General features: G+C 48.8%; 1 protein-coding gene across 6 annotated transcripts in view; it reads right to left on the bottom strand.

The window, feature by feature from the left end:
* TBC1D24 (TBC1 domain family member 24) overlaps window positions 1–18,323 on the bottom strand; it is a 544,893-nt gene that overhangs the window by 222,285 nt on the left and 304,285 nt on the right. The gene's annotated exons all lie outside the window — the stretch shown is intronic.

Here is an 18,323-nt window from a genome sequence, read left to right as displayed (position 1 = left end):
TCAACTGTATGAATCATGCAATTAAAATGCAAAATATGTTAATCTGGGGTATCATGGGCAAGTTACATTGAGTTAGTAGATACAAGTCATTACTTCTGCAATTAGGAAGTGAGAAGCCTATTTGAAATTATGCACCATGCATAAAAAGCAACTTCAGAGAAGATATGACAATCAGAAAATAAATACTGAGCGCATAAAGTAGAAAGTGAATTTTTATCGAGCATATTAAAAAGTGACACATTTCGTAGCAGATGTATATGTACCAGGTAGAAAGAAGCATCTGTACATAAATAGACTGCTCATAATGAACACAAACTACTCATCTCAACTTTGAAAATATGATATTATGGAAAATATGTAACATTTTAGAACAGCCAACACAAGATAGTGAATGGAGGAGTCCGGTGGGCACAATCTACTATTAGCAAGAGCCAGGAAACCACCATGTTCCAAGGGGTCAAACAAGGAAGTGAAATCTTAAATGGGGAGCGGATGGAAAACTGATGGTGGGAAGGCTAGCTGACGGGGTGTGAGATAAGGCTGGGGAGCAATAGAAATGAGACGGGACGCAGTGTTTTAAAGGGAAGAAAGCAATTAGAATAGGGTCCGACAATGGATTTTAAAAAAGTTTTTTGTTTTTTTGTGCAGATTTATATAGCGCGAACTCGACCAGAAGGTAGTGGAGCGCTTTACAAGTTACGCTACATTCATGTTTTGGTAGGCATGCGGAGATTAAGTGGTTTGCCCAGAGTCACAGGGTGCTAAACCGACACCGAGGCGCAAAACTGGTACCACAGCTACAAAGTCGGCAGCTCTGGCCGTAAGGGCACATCCTCTCCCTTTAGGGAAAAAAACACCTACCAAGCCTCAATATTTGGATATTGAAAACTCGGACGGTGTTAATTGGCTAAGGGCTTAAGAACAGAGAACACCTTTCAAAATCCAATCTCCATACCTCCAAATTAGCCGGCAAGACACGTCTGATACGGTTTCCTACGTGTGTGGCTTTGGGGAATCTAGGCAGGTTTTTCTTTACACCGTCATTTTAATCAATCTTTGAAATCCATCAACTAATTAGGATGTAGTGGGTCTTAAGAGCAGCTTATGCCAAGAACTGCTGTGGTTCTTGAAACTACGGAAGTCAGATACTACTGCGGCATCATTGAATTGCCACTTTCTTTTCAGTGTTTCAATTTCAAGGGGTATCTAATTCAAAAAGTGAACACACACAGTTGAAAACTGGATGTGGGGTTTGAACAAGGCTTTCAGCTAGTACATGTATTGCACACAATAACAATTTTTTAAATAAAGTTTCAGGTCTTTTATCAAAAGAAATAAGACTTTACCTGTGTTACATATAAATGGATAGTAATTACGGCTCACCTTTCAGATTTATCATTTAAAATGGTCCGTAGATACCCAGTACCACCTGTCGTGCGTCGCTTATCTAGGGGAATTGTGTAGCGGGATACAAGAGGAAAAATCCAACAAGGTGCTTCAGTTCTTGGTCTTTTGCAGTCTTAATGCACGTACAGAGCACAGTCACTGCTGGGGCAGGGGGAATGTACCAGTCAGGCACTGGTTTGTGCAGGGAAGCAGCAATCTTCACGCATTTCGTTTTACCCGTCTGATAGGGAGTCCAAAAGCATACAAACATTACCTAAACATCTGTTTTCGTCTGCTAGCCTTTCCCTTAGGCGAGTCAAAACCAACTGCCTCCTGGAGAGGTGCTCTGGGATACAGTGGCGGGCATGTTGGTAGCTATCCCGCAGCCTGGATTCGCTCCACTAGCTTTTCCAACGATGCTCAGAAAACCTTAATGGATATCCACTTTGAAGGCTTTAGCTCGTTGGAGCCAAGGCGGACTCGTCTCTAGACCAATGAAAACAAAGCAGGGTTACTGCTCGCTCTTTGCGTCTAGCTCTGCATTTGGCCTTACAAGTGCACCTTGGGTGCTCACAAAGTTGGTGGTGGTAGGCGCAGCCCATCTGCTTAGGTTAGTAATACAAGTCTTTCCATACCTCAACATTTGATTGCCAAAGGAGGGCTCACCTGAAACAGTTGTGAACCACTGTTGACATTGTTGGGCTTTTTCATCAATGTGCTGAAGTCACAACTGAATTATTTACCTCAGTCCCCCTTCTGTATCCATCCCTGATGCAGTGATCATCTTTTCCCCTGCCTCAACGAGTCCAGGACATTCAGGCTATAATCTCCATGTTTCATGCATTGGCCTGGTTCTCAGTGAGAGAGGCTTTGATTTGAGACTTCTTGGCCTCTTTGCCTCCTGCATGCGGACCATGCAAGCTGGCACATATGTGCTCTACAATGGGATCTAAAGTCTCAGTCAGCTCGGTACCAGGGGAACTTGTCAGATTCCATGCAAGTGTCGGAAAAGACTGCGAAAGATTTAAGGAACCCCGCAGCCAGGAAGGCCCCGGGTGTCGTGCGGTGAAGAGCAGTGGGAGTGGCAGGACGAAGTAGAGCTGTGTTTTGACTTCGTGTCTTTTTTGGATTTCTTGGACCTACCACTGCTTTATGACTTCACAGATTATCATTGAATACATTGGCTTCAGCAGCAAGATCGATTCCTTGCCCTCAACCGTGAACAGACCTTCTTTGACTTCCTTCTGCATTCCGCCACCATAAGCTTGGCTTCTCGGTCACGGATGATCTTGCTGTTCATCTTTGCACAGCAGTTGCATGACAGAGTTGTCCTTGGAGCCCTAACACTAGAAACCGAAATCATGGATGTATGTCAACAACATCTGGCTACGAGAGTCTCTGAGTGGTTTGAATCCTTTAGTTTTAGGTGGAGACATGTCCCTTGCACACCGAAAATTGAAGGGAAATAATTCTGTCAAGCTAAAAGAATTTGATGGCGCACCTGCTCAGTCTCAGAAGACGCAGAAAAAAAAGTAACTGATATCAGCACACAGAAGAGTTGCAGATATAGTGGCCCCATCATATCTGGGGTGAGACAGATCCAATGCAGAGCCGCATGACGCCACCAACCGATGCGCAAGGGAATTGCTATTGAAAATTCTCAGGATCCAGTCTGGAGCCAGGGGATATTCACAAGGTGAGGATTCTGCCATTACAGGTCTCTATCAGAAGGAAAGAACAGCAAATGTATTTAGCCTTAAGACCTGAGGGGGTTCCTAGAGGAAATGAACTTGCCTGCCATAGATACAGTACTGCCTCACAAGATCAGGGAATGAGAGGTGGTGGAGGCACCTGGTGCTAATGGCGATACTGCTGCGGAATTCATTTAAGTGTCTGATAGTTGGGGGGCGTGGCTACCGGCCAAGCATGGCGGACGCAGACTGAGCTAGCTCCGTTCAACACCCCACACATAAGCTGAATATCCTGTGATCCCTGGATCTACCTGACCCCACCTTCGCTTACAAGATATCGGACGAGGCTGCAAGGTGCGTGGCTGAATCTGGTGGCGACCGAGGCTCCCGAACAGTGTGCCCGACCAGCGCGGCTGTGAGGCCTAGCCACGCGAGAGACGCCGCGGCCCACAGTGAGAGGGTGAGCCGGACGAGGAGCTGCAGGCGGAGCGGCGCCGGGTCTGTGCCTGGCTGTCGGTGGTCCAAGCCTGTGGTGCACTCCGGTGCGACAAAGCGGACCGCCTGTCACCCCCACACAGACCAACTCGGCACGTGGAGTACACAGAGTGAGAACACCCTTGCTCGCCGATCGGAGCCCCGAGTGCGTGGTGAGAGCGAGGCACCGGAGCGCGGCGGCGGTGAGGCTGACACAGAGAGTGAGTCGCCCGGGGTGCGAATAGGGGTAAGAACTGTGAACTGTGGTGTGGAGAGAACGCTGCTGTCCACGAGGGAGGAACCCAGATTGAGCCATGGCCGCTGCGACATCTGCGAGGAGCTGAGGGCGCCTTTTGAACGCTGCAGAGAGGAGTAGACCGGAGGCATAGCCCTCGGAGGGTACACTGCCTCTTGCCGGGTGCAGACGACCCGGGGTGACGACGGACTCGAGCGGAGGGATACCTGACAGTATTTGGGGGGACGCCCTGCCCCGGCTGCACCCACAATCCTAAGGTGTGGTGGTAGCCACAGAGGAGACTGCCTCCTGCGACGCCGCGGACGACCTCTGGACACTGTAAGGAGTCAGCTGGGGGACAGGGGAGATCCTTGCAGCGGCGTGCACGTATAGAAGTGCAAAGAACTGTAGTAGAGACGCATTCGCTGGAGGCGGCTGGGGCTGCAGGCGGACTTCCCCCATCCCTCTGCAGCGGAGGGGCACCGTCAGTAAGTGTGGCACATGAACGGTATCTAGGCCGCATTTGCACGATGCGGAGTGCACAGAAGCATACGCAAGGGCGCGCCCCGGCGACTCACTGAATATAGCCGAGTGGTGCCTTGCCCTGACGACAATGAGGTAGTAGACACACACGCCTTTGGGAAGTAACCGAGCTATAGGTCCGAGGTTGAGACATGGGGCGCAGACTCAAGCAGCTGGACCAAGTGGCAAATAACATGATGCAGTCTACCGGCTCTGAGGACTCTGGCTCAAATAATGAAGTGGTACCGCCAACGGGCATGGACTCCCAGGAGGCTAAGTTGGACTTAATATTAACAGAAATCAGGGCCTCCAGGGAGGCGCTGGAAGCGCGGATGGATGCGATGTCCACAGGGCTGTCCATTCTGAAGGCTGATCACAACAAGCTGGCGGAGTCACTGAACACAAGGTTGCCCTTGATGACTTGATTCCCCAACAAAAGGCACATTCCACGCGCATGGAGGAGATCGAACGTCAGCTCAGAGGATTGAGAGACAGAGTGGACGACGCGGAAGGACGCTCGCGCCGCAATAATGTACGCATACTGGGCGTTCCCGAGCGCAGCGAGGGGTCAAACCCCACACAGTTCGTAGAAGATTGGCTGAAGTCAGTAGTAACACCAGAGGCGCTCATCCCGCTCTACAGTGTAGAACGCACGCATAGAGTACCCCTGAGACCGCCCAAACCGGGTGCACCTCCACGCCCTTTGATTGCGCATTTACTACCGTATTTTCCGGCGTATAAGACGACCCGGCGTATAAGACGACCCCCTACTTTGCTTGATAAAATGTAGGTTTCGTGCTATACTCTCCGTATAAGACTACCCCCACTTCCAGCGCAGTCCAACGCAGTCCTGCATAGTTGGCTCGTACTTTGTACGCTTTTGTAACCTGCACACTTATTACTTTTTTCTCCAGGAATGTACTGATTGCTACCTCATGTATTTTGGTTGCTCACTATTGTCACTTTTGATCCATGTAACTTAACGTTTGCTTTTGTAATTTGTTCATTTGTAATTGTTCCTCTTGTATCAATACTGTTCCTACTGTAAAGCGCTCTGACACCTTCGGGTAAAGTCCGCGCTATGTAAAAAACGCCTGAAAACATACCTTTAAATTTTGTACCCGGCGTATAAGACGACCCCCGACTTTCCAGAACATTTTAAGGGGTTAAAAAGTCGTCTTATACGCCGGAAAATACGGTACATTATAAAGACAGACTCAATCCTAAAGGCAGCTAGAGAGAATGCTCCTTTGCAATACGAAAATAGGACGATTTCGATATACCCGGACTTCACTCCAGCAGTACAGAAAGCCAGATTGACTTTTTTGGGAGTTAAAAGAACGCTACGGGAACGTAACCTGAAATATGCCCTCCTTTTCCCGGCGCGTCTAAAAATTATGCATGGACACAAAACCTATTTTTTCGACACCCCTGAGGAAGCATCGGAATGGATGGAAGTAACGCTTACGCCCACCACCTCACGGGACCACATGATGGAGGGGAACGCTCCCTTCGCCGAACGGATCAGCTGCCGGACACAGAGGTCCATGAAGGCGTGAGGCCCGGCATGAGCGAGGAAAAGTCGTCTATTGTAGAGGAGATGAACTCGGAAACAGTGTTGTTGACGACGACCGTACTAGCAGCACACGATGCCCGAGACAAGCCAGACATGGGCAGCCGGTCTGAATCACACACGGAGGTGCCAGAATCGGACGCTAGCGTGCAATTGTTTCCACGGATAACGGCACAAATGGCGAACAAATTTTGACTGTTCAGGTTGAAGGTGTCGCTTGGTAATGTATATGAACAATTGATTTAAACTGCAGAGGTGGTCACGGATGGAACAGGGTTCATTATTAACAGGGTGTAATGTGACGTCCTTCAATACACAGCTCTTGTGTGTGAGTAACCAGGCTCACCCCCCCCCCCCCCAGGCGAAGGCACACAGAGGTTTCGTTGTTACCCACGTTGGGTGCTGATGCTTGGCCTCATTTTTTTATTGATGGGGACCTTGAGGTTGGGGAATTTAGCACAGTTAAGGCACTTGAAACATGCATAGAAAATACTAGCATGCAGGTTGTACTGGGTTTGCCACACACTACAGCCCCTCACTGCCATGACGGCCCCTAACACATACAAGATCTGCACCTGGAATGTGCGGGGTATGGGATCAGTGCACAAGCGGCACAGAATTTTAGCGCAATTGAACAGAAGGCAGGTGTCAATAGCATATTTGCAGGAGACCCATCTCAATGGGTCAGAGGGTGAAAAACTGCATAAGAAGTGGAAAGGCCAGCTGTTTGCTACCGCCTACTCGGCGTTTTCCCGGGGGGCGGCTATCTGGCTCAAAAATTCTGTCCCCTTCAAAATGATAGAGTGGCGGATTGATAAAGAGGGGAGATATGTGTTTGTACGTGGAATTTTGGACGGATCCTTTATAGTACTAGGCTGTATATATGCACCTAACACAGAACAGTCAAAGTTTCTTGCTACTCTTAGCAGAGTGCTATCAGACTGGTCGGAACACGGATGGATAATAGGAGGGGACTAAAACGCGGTTCTGGATCTATCCCTTGACAGGTCCCACCCCCCCCCCCTACACGCAACGGATAGCAGGAAACAGGCGGAGGCACTAGCACACTGGGCGGTCAGCTCGGACATGTCGGATGTTTGGAGGATCAAACATACACACCACAGACAGTACACGCTTTACTCCCCACCCCACAAGTTACACACCAGGATAGATCGCATCTTCCGCTCTAATACTCTGTTGGGGTCAATTTATTCTGCCACTCACATGGGGAAGACGCTATCTGACCATAACCCGGTAGAGCTAATAATACAGTGGGGAAGGATTCCGACACCGATACCGACATGGCGCCTATCGCCGGGGTTGCTGGAGGATTCAGTTTTCAGGTCCACACTGTCAGAAGCCATCACAAAGTTTTTTTACTGAAAACGCGAACACGGCTAGTTCCAGGCAGATTGAGTGGGATGCTTTTAAGGCGACCATACGTGGGGTGGCGATGAGTACAAAGGTGGGCATCAAACACTCAGTAGTGGCAGGGCTTAAGGAGGTAGAGGGCAGACTAGCGATGCTGGAAAATGAGGTAGCGGGCACGAATGACCATCTCACACAATTCCAAGAGGCCCATGTCCAACACGCAGAATTATTAGAGGAATTGAGGGTAATTGACTATAGGGAATATACGAGCAGGCAACACACACAGGCTGATAGGTCGGGACCTTTATTGGCACGTTTAGTGCGCAACGCACCTGTGGGCACCCCTATAGTAGAGGTGAATGATAGGCGTGGGACGACGGTTCGGGCACAACTAGATATCAACGCCGCATTCCAAAACTATTACACTGCACTATATGGCCCACACACGCTAATATCGGACACAGACTTTGAGTCCTTCATGACTGACCGACCTATCCCTCAGCAAACGACAGTACAAAGAGATGACCTGGCGCGACCCATTGCGATTGCTGAAATCAGGCAGGCGATCAGAGCACTGCTACAGAACAAACCCCCCGGGACTGAAGGCCTCCCAGCCGAGTTCTATGTGGCATTCATAAATATACTTGCCCCGCAATTACACGTCCTCTATCGGGAGTCCATGGAGTCCAGTACTTTACCATCCACGACACTACAGGCACTGATAGTCTCTCTTTTAAAGCATGGTAGGGACGGGCTACAAATGGCGAATTATAGACCGTTGTCACTACTGAACACGGACTACAAAATCCTTAGTAAGATATTAGCGGCAAGACTAGCTCAATATATACCAATGCTTATACACTCTGACCAGTGTGGTTTCGTACCCGGTCGGAGCACGGCACTGAATTTGAGGAGATTAAGCCAGATAATGCTCCATGAGAGGGCAAAGAACAGTGCAGAGGGCTGTATTTCTTTAGATCTAAAGCAGGCTTTTGATTCCCTGAGATGGGATTATATGTTTGCAGCCCTGAACAAATTTGGACTACCACCCGAATATATAGCTTGGGTAAACTTATTGTATCTACATCCAACGGCGCGTGTTCGTACTAACAATTGTGTCTCCGGATAATTCCTGATAGCTAAAGGCACACGACAAGGCTGTCCTCTATCGCCCCTGCTGTTCATTTTAGCTCTAGAGCCTCTACTACATAAGATCAGGACTCTCGCCATACAGAGAGGGATAATGAGAAACTCAGTGACGCACATAGTATCGGCCTACGCAGACGATCTAATACTATATTTAAAGGATATGTCGGACTGCCTTGACCCTCTGCCGGAGATATTTCATGATTTCCGAGTACTATCGGGCCTTACGATCAATGAAACTAAATCGTACGGTTACTGTTTCAGTCCCACTTTGAAGGACACTCAAATACAGTTTCCCCCGTATGGGTTTAAGACGGCTCCCATAACGTTTAAATACCTGGGGATACAAATATATCGAGATGCCCAGGATCTGCTGGACGGTAACCTGGGAAAGGCACTCAATACTCTTAGAACGCAAGTGCAGTTCTGGAGTACGTTGCCACTGTCTGTATCTGGGAGAGTGGCAATCTCCAAGATGGTAGTACTGCCCCAAATGATATATTTCTTTACGAACCGGTCACTCCTAGTCCCAAAGCGCATTCTCACAGCACTGAACACAATATTGACGGAACTGATATGGGGGTCGGGTAGACGGCGTATCAGTCTCGCCAAGCTGCAGCTGCCGACCGCTCAAGGTGGTATGGGGTCCCGGATATGACTGCGTATGGGTATGCGTGTCAACTTCAATGGCTGGCCTACTGGTTGGCGGGACGCAATCTCCACGAACTAGATATGTCTGAGACCAATAGGGATAGCGGTATTATACACAGACTATTGTTACCAAAGGTTAAAGTCCCCAGCTCGGCGCCACACTTACTTAGACTCGCAATTCGATGCTGGAAGAAAGCTGTCAAATACACGAACGGGGCGACCTCTTATGCGCCCACTTCCCCTTTACTGGGACTCCCCCTTGGGACGGGTACTCTATCAGTACGCAAACTCAGACCATGGCATGATGCAGGCGTTATGCAGATAGGGGACTTTTTTGTAGATGGAACCCTCATGACACATGCAGACTTCACACGTACTCATCAGACCACCGGAATGTTATTCTTATTACATGCACGGGTCACACGATACATCTCCACGACTTGGGCACCCGCCGACACAAAACCGCCCACAAACTCCCTACTTACAATGATATATTTAATCGGAACAGGCAGTCATTTACCAAAATGGCTAACAAGTAGCATTAGAGCTGGCAGGGCAATATCACTCCAACCCACCCGCGAATGCTGGGAGAGAGACGTGGGCCGGGCGCTTGGGGACAGGGAGTGGGAGAAGATCCTGAAGTTCCCTAAAAAGGTGTCACGGAATCCAAAATTTAAATGTATCCAATTGATGATAGTACATAGAGCATATCTAACTCCCCACCGACTACATGCTATGTTCCCTGACACAGCAGATACTTTCCCCCGATGCAGGGCCGAAGATGCTGGCCTACTGCACATGCTGTGGGAATGCCCCAAATTAGGATATTACTGGGCAACGGTGCACAAGATTCTAATGACGATCGCACCTGCAAGGCCTTACTCCTCTATGGTGTACAGCGTGCTAGGGCTGGGCCCCACTGAAAGGAGGAAAAGTGCCACAACGCGCTTTCTAGATACGGCCCTTCTATTGGCTAAAAGGACCATAACGATGAAGTTGAAATCGATCAGACCACCAGACCCTGAAGACTGACAGAGGGAGGTAATAGGTTGGGGGAAGGTGGAGGGGACAGAACTGCAGAGGGAGGAACGCAATGTCATATATGCCGTACAGAACTATATACATACGGCTTGCAATGTGATGAGGATGCTACGTAACAATTACTGTGATTGCTGCTGTCATGTTGCAGTTTTAATAAAAATATTTTTTTTTAAAAAGTGTCCGATAGTTGTGAAATAATAGACTTGCGGTGTCTCAAGGAAACGGACAGAGACCATCACAAGGATTAACTCTAACAGAGGCAGAGAGGCAAGTTCTGATTCCCCCTAAAGGCTTGGGCCCCTTGTCTAGTTCCAATGAGTTAATACTTTTATTATGTTACCTTCAGTTGAGTCTGTACCCCCATAGTTTTGTGACCCACTGACCAGCAAGTGACCCCTGTGTGATAAGTGGGCCATGCTGAGTCTTCTCTCATCCTCCTAGTTCTGACTGTCCAAATGTTGTTTTGATACCTCCTTGGCTGGCCATGGTCAATTGGAGCTATTTTGGGGGCTAGGTCCGATACTTCGCTTTCCCAGGACCCGGCTTGACAAAGAATGCCCTGCTCTGATCGTTGTACAGTGCAGTGTTTCCAAACCTTCATCCCCTACAGGTCATTGGAGGCTCTGGATGTGGGCGCCAATGTCTCAATGTTTGCTTTGGTAATGATGTGCAGGGTGGAAAGCTAATGAGGGTCAGCTTTGTCAGTTTGAAGTTAATTTAGACTTAGTTATAGTTAGCAAAGCAAAACACACTATTGTCAGGATACCACCCCAGTACACCCCTCTGCTCATCATATAACAGGGCCTTTTGGGATACTAGTTGCATATTAAAGTGCAACAACAGATCCAACCTCCTGAAATCATCTTCCCAGCTATATGTCAACCTCCCCTCCCTCAACCTTGCTGGATCCCCTGCTACTGTAACTGCCCTTCTGAAGGTACATTTGCAACCACTTCTATTGCCCAGGACGGATGTTGCTGCAGAGATGGCCTGCAGGAAACCACTTACATTAGTATTCCTCAACGAAAAAGGCACGCCAAGCAGAAACAGCTGTTACCATACCTAGCCACCAAGTCACCTGACCTAGAACTTAGATAAAACACATTTGCCCGTGACATAAGTAATAAAACAAAAGAGGACTTGGGTTAGGAGAGTAGTGAACAGCGGTAGTCAAAGTCCCAATGCCTTTAAAGCACCCTTTTTGGATGCCATCTCAAGGGTATTCAAAGAGGGAAAGTCCACACAAACTTTGACTGGCAGTGACTGGAATGTTGCTCTTGATACATTCACAGATAGGACAGGTCCAAATACACAGAAAGACATTGTTAATCATGCGTTGTTACAGACTATCACGGCCTGGAGGAGCCTTGGTGCACATCCCACCCTGAGAACAAGGAATATACGTTCATGTCCAGCATCCATGGTAGATGCACATGTATTGATTACTTTCTCACATCAGTCTCGACCCTGTATGAACACTACTGGTAGTTCTATGCCTTGAGGGAGGTATAACCGATTACTTACAAGTTCGGTTTGAAATGTACTTTAGACATGTACCTATCCGGTTCTCTTCCAAACGAATGAGAATTAATATCTTCAAATTCAACCACCCTTCAAAAATACCTCCTTTCGTCGACACCTGCATCTGTACCTAAGTCTGAAAGAGGACTTCATATAGTCATCAAAAGGTATCTGAGCAGCGTGTAACGTGGTCCTGAGGTTAGCATGACCAGGGACTCGGCATTGGCAAAAACGAATTTAGGGTGACCAGGTCGAACTGGACCTTAAAACCCTAACCACCACTCACATTGCAGGTTAGGGGAGGGACCAGTGGCATAACATTGAACGTAAGAAATAAGAACACTGCCTCGTTCAAGTACAAGGTGAAATATGGCTTGCCCAATTACAGTGGTCCCACTATGAACATTACAAGAAGGCAAGCCTACTCCTGGAGGCCCAACATGAACAGAGAGATTCTCATAGGTACATCTTATCATAACACACATTCTCACACTCCAGTCAAGATACTGAAGGAAAGTATGAAAGCCTTTATGGACTTCTTCCAGAACCTGTATGGCTCTGCACATCAAGACAAGTCTTCGGTGGAAGATAATCTCACGTTTGAGGTGCACCTGCCTAGGTTATCAGATGAAGGCAGTGCCTCGTGGATCATGGAGATTCCAATTAGGGAAGTATCTATTGTGATCACTGACCTGGTGTATAGCCACATTACATGCGGGGCCAGCTTGCCAAGTGAATTGTACAGGATGAGTACAATAGTACTGGCACCACTCTTGTAGGTCATCCAGCAGGCATAATCTGTTGGTCAATTCCATGTGGAATTTAACAAGGCAATCATAACATTACTGCCTTTACTGTGGCCCCCTACTAGGCTATGGCAAGAAATCTTAACATAGCACATGATCACCAATAGTTTCTTGGTGTTGGGTACATACTTTTCTTGCATTTCCATGAAATGGGTACACGTGGCTAAGACAAGTTAATAATGGACATAAGCGGGCTTGCCTAAAATAACCACATTTTCAAATGCTTTCTAAAAGACTTGATTTCAGAATAGGGTGCAATAAGCTTACATTGTAGCATTATTGTTGAACACTAAAAAAAGGATTTGACCCGATCGAATGGGGTACTATTTCACAACACTTGAAAGGGACAGCATTAGTCTCATTTTCCAGGACAAAAGTAAATGGCTTTATAAGGCACCAATAGCCCAAACTGCCTGTGGCTGATTTCTGTTGGACATCATTCCTATTCATGTAGGCCGGACACATGATTGCACCCTTCCTACCCTCTTGTTCCTGCTTGCTGCAGAACCCCCAGCAACAGCAATTAGGTAGTCAATACTTGTTAAAGGTATAGATATTGTAGCACATCAATCTAAGATGCCAATATATGTGGGCAATATCCTCTTCACATTAAAGAATCCAGATACATTAATCACAAACCTGATAGGACTCAAAGTACTTCTCCTTTTCAAGGTTTAGGCTAAATTAGTAATAACGTAACACTCTTCCCATGATAAAAGGCAAGCGGGCAGAAGATGTGTGCAGTTATGGGTTGAAGTGACTCATCTAATTTCAAATATTTGGAGGCTTTGCTCAACTGAGATTTGGAAAACATGGTCTATGACATCTTGCTACCACTAATTAGCCAAGAAGGGCAATGATATTATGTGTTGGTTTGCATAGCAGCTGTCTCTTTGAGGAAGGGGGTAGGTAGTCAAATTTGTGGTTGCTCCATGATGATACAGCTACCTTCTGGGAATGTGGCTACTACCAATCCCAAACAGACAATAGCTGATCAATGATCGCATTAAAAAAACCTTTATATGCTCTGCCAAAAAACCCAGCCTTAAAGTCTCAAAGTTGCATACAGCTGCAGAATCTGAGGGCATTTGGCTGGCCCCACAACATGTATTTCTCTCATCTATCTACTCAGTCGTTTCAACTGGCATACTGGATCCACAACAGCGTTCAACCTCCAAATTGGACCGTCTCTGAATGATCACATCTGGACAGTAGACCAGGTTTCTACAATTTATACTGCAAAAGACCAGCATAAAACGAAGTGCTTTTTCCCACAGAAAGGGAAATGATAGATTTCTATCTTGGGTTCCGCTTGCCGCCTTCCCAGTAATGGACGTATAGACAACTGAAGCATTGCCTAATAAGTGTGCTTGGGCCAGCCATGTAGTCACAGAATTGCCGATCCCATCATACACTACAAAACGGGGAGGAGCAGGAATTATACTTGGAATCTGAGGACCCACACTGAATTATTGGAACCTAGAGACCCCGCCCCCCCAACTGAGTCATTATTGGAATCACGGGACCCCCCCCCCCCCCAAACAACCCCCTCCACCCCCCCACCAGCACACCCAGAGTCATTACTGGAACCCAGGGAAGCAATTCCAACTATTTGATACGCAAAACAACACACAAAAATAAGGAAACTTGCATTAATCAAACAAATACTCAAATTATGACTTTTAATGGGAAGGTTGGAGTGTATCTGATTTCACACATCGTCAATACTATAATCTGTTTGATGTGCCTACACTGCTCCAACGATTCAATTTGAGGACACTACATACATTTTTTGTCTCCAATTTCATATACTTTCATATTTATAAAAGTTTTACAATTTTCAATTTTATATTTTGCTCTTTTATGTACAGACACTTTTTAATTTGTTAATGGTATTTAATTTCCTAATCATTTGCGCAACCAAAGTAGGTGTCACGGACCCCCACAGGTCCCGGGACCACACATTAAGAACCTCTGATGTACAGCAAATCTCGGGACAAATGAACTGTGATTGAGATTTATATCCCCTAAACATGACCCGTTGCATTGTCTGTGTGTGTGGTCATGCCCTCGGTGCACAAGTTACTGCTTGTGTAACGCTATATCTGTAAGAGACATTAGTTAGTGATAGATTCCTTACCTTAGAATATCCCCAGGCGTCAGACTGGATCGGAAGGTTTTGTCAGCAGTACCCCTACGCGTCGGTAGGTGGCGTCGCGCGGCTCCGTGCCCGTCGCTGGCGCCGTAAGCGCCAAGATGACATCACAGAGACTACTTAGGCACCACCCATGCGCGTTGACGTCAGTTCTGTACACGACTTTCCGCGCCAGGAACGCGGAGCCAAGCAAGAAACTGACCGACGTCAGTTCTGTACACGACTTTCCGCGCCAGGAACGCGGAGCCAAGCAAGAAACTGACCACTGGTGCCATGAAACTAGGGCCCTGAAAGGGATGACCTTAACCCTAGAAATCAGTTCCCAGAACGGGGAGGATGGGTGGGGCGGTAAGGAATCTATTACGAACTACTGTCTCTTACAGATATATCGTTACATAAGTAGTAACTTCTGCATCTGAAAGAGACACGTTAGTGATAGATTCCTTACCTTAGAATAGATACCCCAGCAATACCAACCCCGGTGGTGGGTCTGCGACCAAGATTACACCAGAAAGTCACGGAGAACAGAACGGCAAAAGAAGCAGTTTCTCTGGACTTGACTGTCAATGCAATAATGCTTGGTAAATGTGTGCAGCGAGGCTCACGTAGCTGCCTGACAAATGTCCTGCCGCGTTACAAGGTAGTAGTGGCAGCTGTTGTCCTAGTAGAATGGGCACGCAGCCCCACAGGAGGCTCCTTCTTGGCCAATGAGTAACATGCTTTGATGCACAGAACGACCCACCGAGAGATGGTTCGTTTGTGCACGGCCCGACCTTTTTTTGGCACCCACGTAGCCATACAAAAGGGGATGATGGACGGAGCGTTTGAGCAAATCAAACACTCACCCCCAGTCAACTGATCTGGGTTTAATCCATCACCATTGTTTAGCCCACTCAGCCACCCCATTTCAGACATGGCTATATGCAAATCAGTCTGACCCTGTGCCTTATGGGAACAGTCCAGCCCGAACTGCCAAGCCATGTCTTCCATGGACCGGAAACAAGCATCCCACGTAGCCAACGAAGAGCTAGTCATCCACCGGAACTGGTGTGTGCTATTCAGATAGAACGAGAGCGCACGTTTTGGGTCCAGACGGTGGAGCCTCTCTTCCTCTTTTGAAGGATGTGGAAAGAAAGTGGGCAAAGTGATGGTCTGCCCGATGTGGAAGGGCGTGACAACCTTCGGCAAGAAAGAAGGACGGGTTCTTAAAACCACCTTGTCCGGATGAACAGAAAGAAAAGGGGGTTTAGAAGAAAGAGCCTGGAGCTCACTCACTCTTCTGGCAGAAGTGATAGCTACCAGGCAAGCAGTCTTTAGAGTGAGAAGACGTAAAGGGCAGTTATGAAGGGGCTCTAAGGGAGCGCACATCAGATAGGGCAGAAAAGATTCAAGTCCCATTGAGGCATTATGAAAGACACGTGAGGAAACGTGTGCGTAATGCCTTTCAGGAAACGGTTAACAACCGGGGACTTAAAAAGAGAAGGCTGATGTGGAAGCTGTAGAAAGGCAGAGATGGCAGAAAGATAACCTTTGATCGTGTCCAGAGCAGAGCCCTGCTGGGCCAGCGATAGAAGGAACAGAAGGACCTCAGAAAGAGGGGCTGAGAGGGGATCCACAGCCTTTGCTGTGCACCATGCCACAAATTTGTTCCACCTGCGGGCGTGTACCGTCTTAGTGGAGGGACGCCTGGCTGCCAGAATGACATCACATACTTCGGGAGGAAGATCAAAAGCTGTCAACTATCGCCGCTCAATCTCCAAGCATGGAGATGGAGGCTGGACAGGTTCGGGTGGAGGACTATTCCTTGCTGCTGCGACAGAAGATCCTCCCGAAGAGGCAGTCGGATCGGGGGATCGATCGCCATGCTAAGTAGCTCGGCATACCAGTATCTTCGTGCCCAATCCGGAGCCACAAGGATGACTTGGGCCCGGTCGCGCCGAATCTTCTTCAGCACTCTGGGCAGAAGTGCTATAGGCGGAAAGGCGTACAACAGACCGCAACTCTACTCACGACGAAAAGCGTCGCTGAGCGAGTGCAGCCTTGGAAATTCCAGCACGCAGAACTGATGACATTGCGCGTTCTCTTCAGTGGCGAATAATTCTAACCAAGGCTCTCCCCACTGCAGTAAGAGACCTTGCCCCACGTCCGAGTTCAGACGCCATTCGTGATCCATCAAGCACTGGCGGCTGAGTTTGTCCGCCCTAGCGTTCAGAGATCCTGCCAGGTGTTTAACCACCAAGGTAATGCCTTTATGTTCTAGCCATGTCCAGAGGCACAGAGCCTCCTGACATATGGTCCACGACCCCACCCGCCCTGTTTGTTGCAATACCACATGGGGATGGTGTTGTCCGTAAACACATGCACTACACTTCTCCGGACAGAGGAAAGGATTGCCTTCAGTGCAAGTCGGATCGCTGATGCTCCAAAAAGGTTGATTTGGAGCCGGGACTCCGCCGGAGACCAGAGGCCTCTGATGAAGGATAGCTTCTGAGACCAGACCAGACACCTCTGATGAAGAGGAGCTTTTGAGAGGGACTCCGGTGCGACTTTGGCACGCTGATGGAGAACCCGAGCAAATGTAGGAGGTCGGCCGTAGTCTGGAGGTGGGAGACGACTGCCTGGGGCGAGCCCGCCTTCAACAACCAGTCGTCGAGATAAGGGAAGACTGAAACCCCTGACCTGCGCAGATGAGCTGCGACCACCGCCATAACTTTTGTGAACACCCGAGGGGCGCTGGTAAGGCCGAAGGGGAGCACGGCAAACTGAAAATGCTCCTGGCCTACCGTGAACTGCAAGTAACGCAGGTGGGCCGGCAGGACGGGGATGTGAAAATATGCGTCCAGTCTCCAGGGTCGAGGGCAGCCAAGACCTGAGCCAGAGTCAACATCTTGAACTTCTCCTTCCAGAGGAAGCGATTGACGTTCCTGAGGTCCAATATGGGGCGCAGGCCCCCCTTTCTCCTTCTTGGGGACCAGAAAGTAGTGGGAATAACACCACGTCCTACTTTTGGCCCAAGAACGAGCTCCGGGGGCCATAACTTCCTGTTGGAGTAGCGTAAAGTGATCCCCGACATGTGGTGGAACTGAGGTGGCATGGCTGGGGGGGCAGACTCGAAGTAGCCCCTTCGGACGATTTGCAGCATCCACCTGTCCGAAGTGACCGAACGCCAGTGGGGGAGAGGATGTTGAATCCTACTGCCTACCGGCGTGGGGTGCACACCAAAGCTCGGACTAGGAAGGCTTTGAGGCGGATGCTGCAGGACCGGAGGTGGACTGACCCGCACGCTGGCCCCCTGTGCCACCACGGCGGCCACCACGCCGACGGCGCGGTTGGTTCTGCGCAGGCTTCTGGCTGAATGAACGTGTAAGGGCGCCCCTTCTGTGGCCACAAAAGGCAGACGTGGCCGGGCATGTGGTGGAGAGACCCAAGGACTTGGCCGTAGCCCGAGAGTCCTTGAAACGCTCCAGCGCACTGTCTGCCTTATCGCCTTACAGGCATGTCCATGAGGCTACTCTGGACACCCCCTGAAAACTCCGCGGACCGCAGCCAGGCGTGGCGACGTAGGGCCACCGTTGGAGATTGCCCTACCCAAAGAGTCTGCGGTGCCCAGCCCACACCGGATGGTGAACTTTGTGGCGGACTTCCCCTCTGCAACAGCTTGGGAAAGTACAGCCCAAAGTGTCTGCGCTACCGTGTCCCACACAGCGTGAGAGTAGCGGCCCAAGAGGCATGCGGTGTTGACTGAACGCAG

This window comes from Lissotriton helveticus, chromosome 10, assembly GCF_964261635.1.
Source record: "Lissotriton helveticus chromosome 10, aLisHel1.1, whole genome shotgun sequence".
NCBI lineage: Eukaryota > Metazoa > Chordata > Amphibia > Caudata > Salamandridae > Lissotriton > Lissotriton helveticus.
Note: the sequence above shows the minus strand (reverse complement) of the source record. Positions and strands in the feature narration are given on the sequence as shown.